Genomic DNA, 6,532 nt, shown 5'->3' on the forward strand with positions numbered 1-6,532 from the left:
CTGCTTCTAATGTACTTTAAAAACATTTTGTTATTTCTTTTTGAATTTTTGGCTAGCTGTTCCTCAAAATCTTTTTTTCCTTTTCTTATTACATTTTTACACTTGGTTTGACAGTGTTTATGTTCCTTTCTATTTATCGCACTAGGATTGGACTTCCACTTCTTAAAAGATGCCTTTTTGTCCCTCACTGCTTCTTTTACATGGTGGTTAAGCCACGGTGACTCTTTTTTAGGTCTCTTGCTATGTTTTCTAATTTGGGGTATACCTTTAAGTTGGGCCTCTATTATGGTGTCTTTAAAAAGTTTCCATGCAGCTTGCAGGGATTTGCCTTTAGTCACTGTGCCTTTTAATTTCTGTTTAACTAACCTCCTCAATTTTGTGTAATTCCCCTTTTTGCAATTAAATGCCAGAGTTCTGGACTGCTGAGGTGTTCTTCCCACCACAGGAATGTTAAATGTTATTATATTATGGTCACTATTCCCAAGCGGTCCTGTAATGGTTATCTCCTGGACCTGATCCTGCGCTCTACTAAGGACTAAATCGAGAATTGCCTCTCCCCTTGTGGGTTCCTGTACCAGGTGCTCCAAGAAGCAGTCATTTAAGCCATTGAGAAATTTTCTCTGCTTCTCTTCCTGAGGTGACATGTATCCAGTCAATATGGGGATAATTAAAATCCCCCATTATTACAGAGTTCTCTATTTTGGTAGCCTCTCTAATCTCCCTCAGAATTTCAATGTCCACCGCCATGGGTTCAAACCTTACTTTTGGACTTTCCACAGATCCCCTGCAGTACCTTCACGGACCATCAAGAGTCTAGGGTTGCCAGACACTTTCACAAAAAACACCTCCCCCTCACATGGCAGGAAAAAATTTGGTTAAGAAAAAAAAGCGCACAAAAAAAGTCACTGCACCTTTAAATCCCCAGGCTCCCTGCTCTCCACATCCCCACCTGACATAGGGGGAAATGTCCCAAGCGGCCTTCCAACCGAGAGAAATAGAAAATACCAGACATTTTACCGGACAGAGGCTGCAACTGGACTGTCTGGGCCAATACCCGACACCTGACAACCCTACAGGGGTCTGTGGTCCACAGGTTGGGACCCGCTGTGATCCTGCCTTGAGTGACTCAGTTCTTAAGTTCTGGTTAGTGGGTATTTGAGTCTCCACAGCCAACTCCCTCCTGGGCCTCCAGGCACTGAGGGACGGGAGGTTCCCAGGGGAAGGGCTGTAGGAATCTGCCCACGAAGAACTAGACCAGTGGTCACCAAGCAGTGGATCTTGGAGCCTCTGACAGGTGATCCTGACTGGTTTGGCCAAGAGGCTGTCAAGCGCTGGCATTTTAGCTGCCCCTCCCCCCCTGCCTTGCGTCTCCTTATCTTTGCCTTGGAGCTGCCTTCCCCACCCCTAGAAGCCTCCTGCTTTCTGGGCAGGGCAGGGCAGGGAGAAGAGGGAGTGCTGATGTCAAGATACCTGCTCTCTCATCCTGTATCCTATCTCCACAGAGCAGAGAGGGGGCACAACAGTACTTGGGATGGAGTTTGCTGGCTGCTGTGGGGAGTGGTGCAGGGCCAGGACATGGAGCCTGCCCTAGCCTCACTGCACCACCCCCCAGCAGCCTCCTGAGGTGAGTAGTGCCCAGTTGGAGCCCACATCCTGAAACCCTACCCCAGTCATGAACCCCTCTTGCATCCCAGACTCCCGCCCCAAGCACCCCTGCATCCAAACACCTTCCCAGAGCTTGCACCTAGACCCCCCGCCTACATCCCAACCGTCTGCCCCAAGCTCAGCTCAGAGCCCCTCTCACACTCCAAATCCCTTAATCCAAGACCAGAGCCTGCCCCCCAACCCTCTGCCCCAGCCTGGTGAAAGGGAGAGAGGATGGGGGAGAGAGGGAGGGAGAATGGAGTGAGCAAGGGTGGGGTCTTGGAGAAGGGGTATAAAGGAGATGGGGCAAATTTATTTGGGTTTGAGGTAGATCTTGGATGGCACTTAAATTAAAAAAGTAATCTCATGCTTCAAAAGATTGATGACCACTGAACTAGATTGACAGACCAGCTCCCCTCTCCCCAGCTCATCCCACCCATGTGGATAAATCCCTGTAATATTATCATTCTCATATAACTTTGTATTAAGATCTTATCCTTTTAGACATATCTTTAAGTGTTCTTATAGAATCTCTGTAACATTTCTCATATAACTTTGTATTAAGAGAAACTTTCCTTTATATATATAGATCTTGTAGGCCTTCTTATAGAATCCCTGGTATTAAGAAACTTTGTATAAGGTAAAGAAAAAAATGTCATTTGAACTCTCCCCTTTCCTTGATTGCCCTGTTGAAATGAATGAGGTGTGAATGGAGAATGAAAGGGGAGCACCTCCAGCAGCAGTTGCTGGGAGCCAGACCCAAGACAATACCTGTGCAGTGAGCTCATTAAGAAGACTGGACATACAGACTCCTTGGGAGTCCAGCAGCAAGTGCCTGCCCTTGGAAGAACTTTCTTAGAAGTATTATAAAGGTGAGGTGATGACTAACTGGATCCATGAGCGGGATAAATAGGAGGCATCTTGCAGGGGGACCCCGGATTTTCGTCTTGTCAACGTAGGAGCATTGATCCGGATAGGCAGAAGCCTGGCTCCACCCCTCCCCCATCTAACTCACCTGGCTAGTGCAGTTAGGGGGAGCAACTATTGGTAACAACAAGATGGAGTGCGGTTGTGTCTGTGTGTGTGAGTGTGTGAGTGTGATATATCATATGCATATGATAAAGTGTTGATTGATCTATGTATGTTCAGTAAATGTGGTGTGGTGCCTTATCCCCCTGAAAAAGATCCCGAGTACTTCTTTTAAGCACAACACACAAAGGTCTCCAAACAGCCCTCGGGCAGGAAAGACCTTGGATCTCTGCTGCCCTGTGCTGAATGGTGCCCAGCGCCCAGCAGGGACAGGCCCATGTCCCAGCCCTCAGTCCTGGGGCAGCCAGTCCCCAGGGCGGTGACATGGGTAGAATGTACCACAGGCCAGTCTGCGCCTTTCCATGGGTAACTGCAGAGTCGTCTCTAAAAGGACGAGGGCCTCAGGGTTAAATGGGTCAGAGATTTAAATCCCAAATGTGACCTTCCCGCACGTTCTGCTGTGGAGCCCTGGGGAGAGGCAGGGACAACTTCACTGCCAAGTGTTTCCCCCCCGCACTGTGAGGTGTGAGGGGGTGAGAGCGACCTACCTGCTCAGGGAGCTTCTGATGTCCTGGAGAGAGAGAAAGAGAGAGAGAGAGAGAGAGAGTTTCAGTCTCACCTGACACACACTGTGAATTCCAAGGGAGGGATTTGGCGAGTGAGGGGGAACTAGACTTTGCCTGGCCCCAGGGCCATGGACCCCTGAGCGAATGGGGCTTTGCCATCGCTAGTCTCTCTGTGCCTGTGGGTCTGCACAAAACAACAATTCCCATGCCAGGAGGGCGCACACGGAGCTGCCCTGTGACCTCTGACTCCTGTGCCCACCTGTCAGGGCAGCGTTTCTCAAACTGTGGATCTTGACCCTCCGGGGGATCGCAAACAGCTGAGAGGGGGGTTGCGGTATCACAAGTTTTAGAACCCCTGTGTTAGGGGCTGTCCTGTCTCTGTGGTGGGAGCTGGGCTGTTTCCCCTCAGTCTCACCTGCAGGAATTCACTCGCTGGCTTCTGACACGTCCCCTCCAGCTCCTGGATCCGCTCGCTGAGACGGGAAATCTGCTCCGAGAGTTTGGTGACAGTGTCAGTCCCTTCCTTTGCTATCATCTCGTCCAGCTTCTGCAGCTGGGCCAGCAGGAGTCGCTCTTGTTCCTCCACAAACTGCCGCAGCTGCTGAAACTCGGCCACAATCTTCTGCCGCTCAGCTTGTGTCTGTTTCTGGAAGAAGAAGAACCAGACGCTCTTTTCCGAAAATGCTTTTAATGGAAAACTTTTCCGTTGAAAGCATTTCCGGAAAATCATGCCAGTGTAGACAGAGCCGTTGTGTTACTCTTTAAAGTGCTACCAGCCTATTTTTTGTTTTTTAAGTGTATCCTGTTACAGGCTAAGTTGGCTATTCCTAGAAGCTTCAGTTTACAGTGGGTGTGACAGTGGTTTCCGACTTGTGGTCTTTGTGCCTTTGGGGCCATGGACTATGTCAGTAAAAGACTTGGACTAACAAGCACTGGATAGAATTCAGCTGTTCACACAGACAATCAATTTTCAAAGGGGAACCTCCCTTTGACACTTCTAAAGAAGTCCACAAATTCACAGAGGGTGGAAGTGGCTGGTTTAGGGCCCAACTCTAAGGAGGGATCCTGCTAAAACAATGAATTGTGATTTCTGGGTGCTCATTCCTCGGCTGACCAAGGGAAACAATAATCTGGTCACTAGATTGTCCTGGCTGCTCCTTAGGTCTGATTCGGGATCAGCTCCCTCTGGCTCACTAGAAAGGCAGGGTCATAATGCCGGGAACCTACCAGGTATTCCTGGCTGGTCTTCTCCCTGCTCACTTTCAGTCCCAGCAGCTTTTGTCTCTTGACTCTCAGAGTCTTCAGATGGGCCTGGAGCCTTTCCTGGAGACGCAGAAACATTTCATGTGACTAAACAAAAATCAAATGTGAGTTTGCTAATCATTTATAAAATAGATCGTTTTTGGTTCAACCCATTTCTGTAATGTCCTGCCAGCAAAGATGTTTAGGTTTTTAGTTTTGTTTCTGTTTTTGTTAGTTTCAAAACTAGAGGGAGGGGAGTTAGTTTCAAAACTAGAGGGACTAGAGGGAGGGGAGCTGGCCCACCACAACCACACACTGTCCTCACGGCTGCAGAGCCCGGCAGGTTTATGGGTTCAGAGACACAGAGTCACAGTAACAGACACTGGGAGTGTTTTCAGAGTGTTTGAAATTGTCGGACCTTGTTACCGTAGGGAGCTGGGGTCACATAATCATAGGTCCCTGTGGCTCAGGAGAGGTGGGTGGGAGGAGACTGGGCACAGGCTGGCTGGCCCTTTCAAGGGAGGAGCTCTCAGCAGGGTCCCTGTAAGCCGGGCGCTTGGGCAGCACCCAGGAGAGATTCCAGTGCAGCCCAGCTGATTAGCAGAGCACCCAGTCACCCACAGCTGGCAGCAGGTGTTTCTACGAGTGCTGCTCAGACACACATGCATTGGTGCAGAGAACAAAATTTATTCCACACATGGATGGAAAATATTAGAAAGAATATTGGTTGTCAGCCCTGCCTGAGACACAGTCAATTCTTCTCCCCAGGAAGGGACAATGAAGGGCAGGGTGAGGGATCCTGGGATCTAACCCAGCTTGAGATATGTCAAACAGGCCCAGGGAAAGCCAGAGGGAGGAGGCCCCTGGAGCAGGCAGAGGAGACCCTGGATCTTCTTCAGGATGATAAGAGCAAACTCCAGACTCAAAGTCCTGAGAGTCCCGGCTGGGAGAGCAGGGCTGTTACTGGCCACACAAAATGCCACTGTGGGTCTTTTTTGGGAAACTGAGGCAGGACTACCCCATGCCACGAGGGGCACTTGGGAGGCAATGTCCCTGCTGCGGTGCCCTATCACCAGGCCGTCCCTGCTGCCTGCAGTCCCACCCCTGATCCTATCGGCTAGATTCCCAGGGCAGGAGCTGCTCCCCAGTGCTCCCCTCAGTCCCATGAGGGCAGGAATCGCAATCGGCATTTCCCTACCTGGAATTCTTCCGCAGCTTCTTTGGCAGGAATCACGGTGTGACCTCGGTGCCCCTTGGATCTGTCGCACACCACACAGATGGGGATTCCATCCTCCCTGCAGAAGAGCTTGAGAGGCTCCTGGTGTTTCTCACACAGTCTCTCTGGGGCTGGTTCCTTCCCTGCCAGCAACCTGAGTGCTCTGGCTGCGTCCACAATACTCCTCAGCTGCCTGTTCGGCCTGAGGTTCCCCTGGGGAAAGGTCCGTCTGCACTGGGGGCAGGAGACGTCTGCAGTGAGCCCCCCCTGCCCAGCACTGGGTGATGCAGGCTCGGCAGTAGCTGTGATCACAGTCGAGAAACACCGGATCATTGAAATACTCCAGGCAGAGAGGACAGGTCATTTCATCCTGGAGTGTCTTTGCTGGATTCGCAGCAGCCATGGCTTCTTGCAAGGGAATCCAGAGAGTTTAGTTTCACTTTCGTCCTCTGGGAAATGGGCGGGTTGCACTTTGTATCAATCAGTTCTGCCTTTCTGGGCGTGTTTTCCTGCTCTTTCCTTTTTCAGACTCTATGGAGCCTTTGCATGAAGTGTGATGAGTCCAGACTGACAGTGACTCCTCCAAAAGATCTGCCAGGCCCCAAACTTGGGCCTGGGCGCTCAGGGTGCATCTACATTGCCCTGTATTTCAGGATAAGCTGTTCTGGAAGATACATTCCGAAATACGAGCATCTACACTGCAGGGAAGCCTCAGAATGAGTCTGAGGCAGGCTCCCCTAATGGAGATGAGCTACCTCGATGTGGAGCCCCAGGAAGCACTGGGGAGTAATGAATTTGCAGCTCACAGGCCATGTCCAGCTTGGCCCATCTGCAA

The 6,532-nt window shown here is 50.6% G+C and overlaps 1 pseudogene across 1 annotated transcript in view; it reads right to left on the bottom strand.

Moving 5' to 3' along the window:
- LOC142823245 (zinc finger protein RFP-like) overlaps window positions 1-6,136 on the bottom strand; it is a 53,697-nt pseudogene extending 47,561 nt beyond the window's left edge. The window contains exons 1-4 of the transcript XR_016347284.1: window positions 5,680-6,136; window positions 4,467-4,562; window positions 3,655-3,885; window positions 3,222-3,244 (exon numbers count right to left, since the gene is read on the bottom strand). The product of XR_016347284.1 is annotated as a zinc finger protein RFP-like (transcript). The remainder of the gene's footprint in view (window positions 1-3,221; window positions 3,245-3,654; window positions 3,886-4,466; window positions 4,563-5,679) is intronic.
- Between the last annotated feature and the right edge of the window lie 396 nt (window positions 6,137-6,532).

The sequence above is a fragment of the Pelodiscus sinensis genome, chromosome 19, assembly GCF_052426305.1.
Source record: "Pelodiscus sinensis isolate ZL-2025 chromosome 19, ASM5242630v1, whole genome shotgun sequence".
In the NCBI taxonomy this organism is placed as follows: domain Eukaryota; kingdom Metazoa; phylum Chordata; order Testudines; family Trionychidae; genus Pelodiscus; species Pelodiscus sinensis.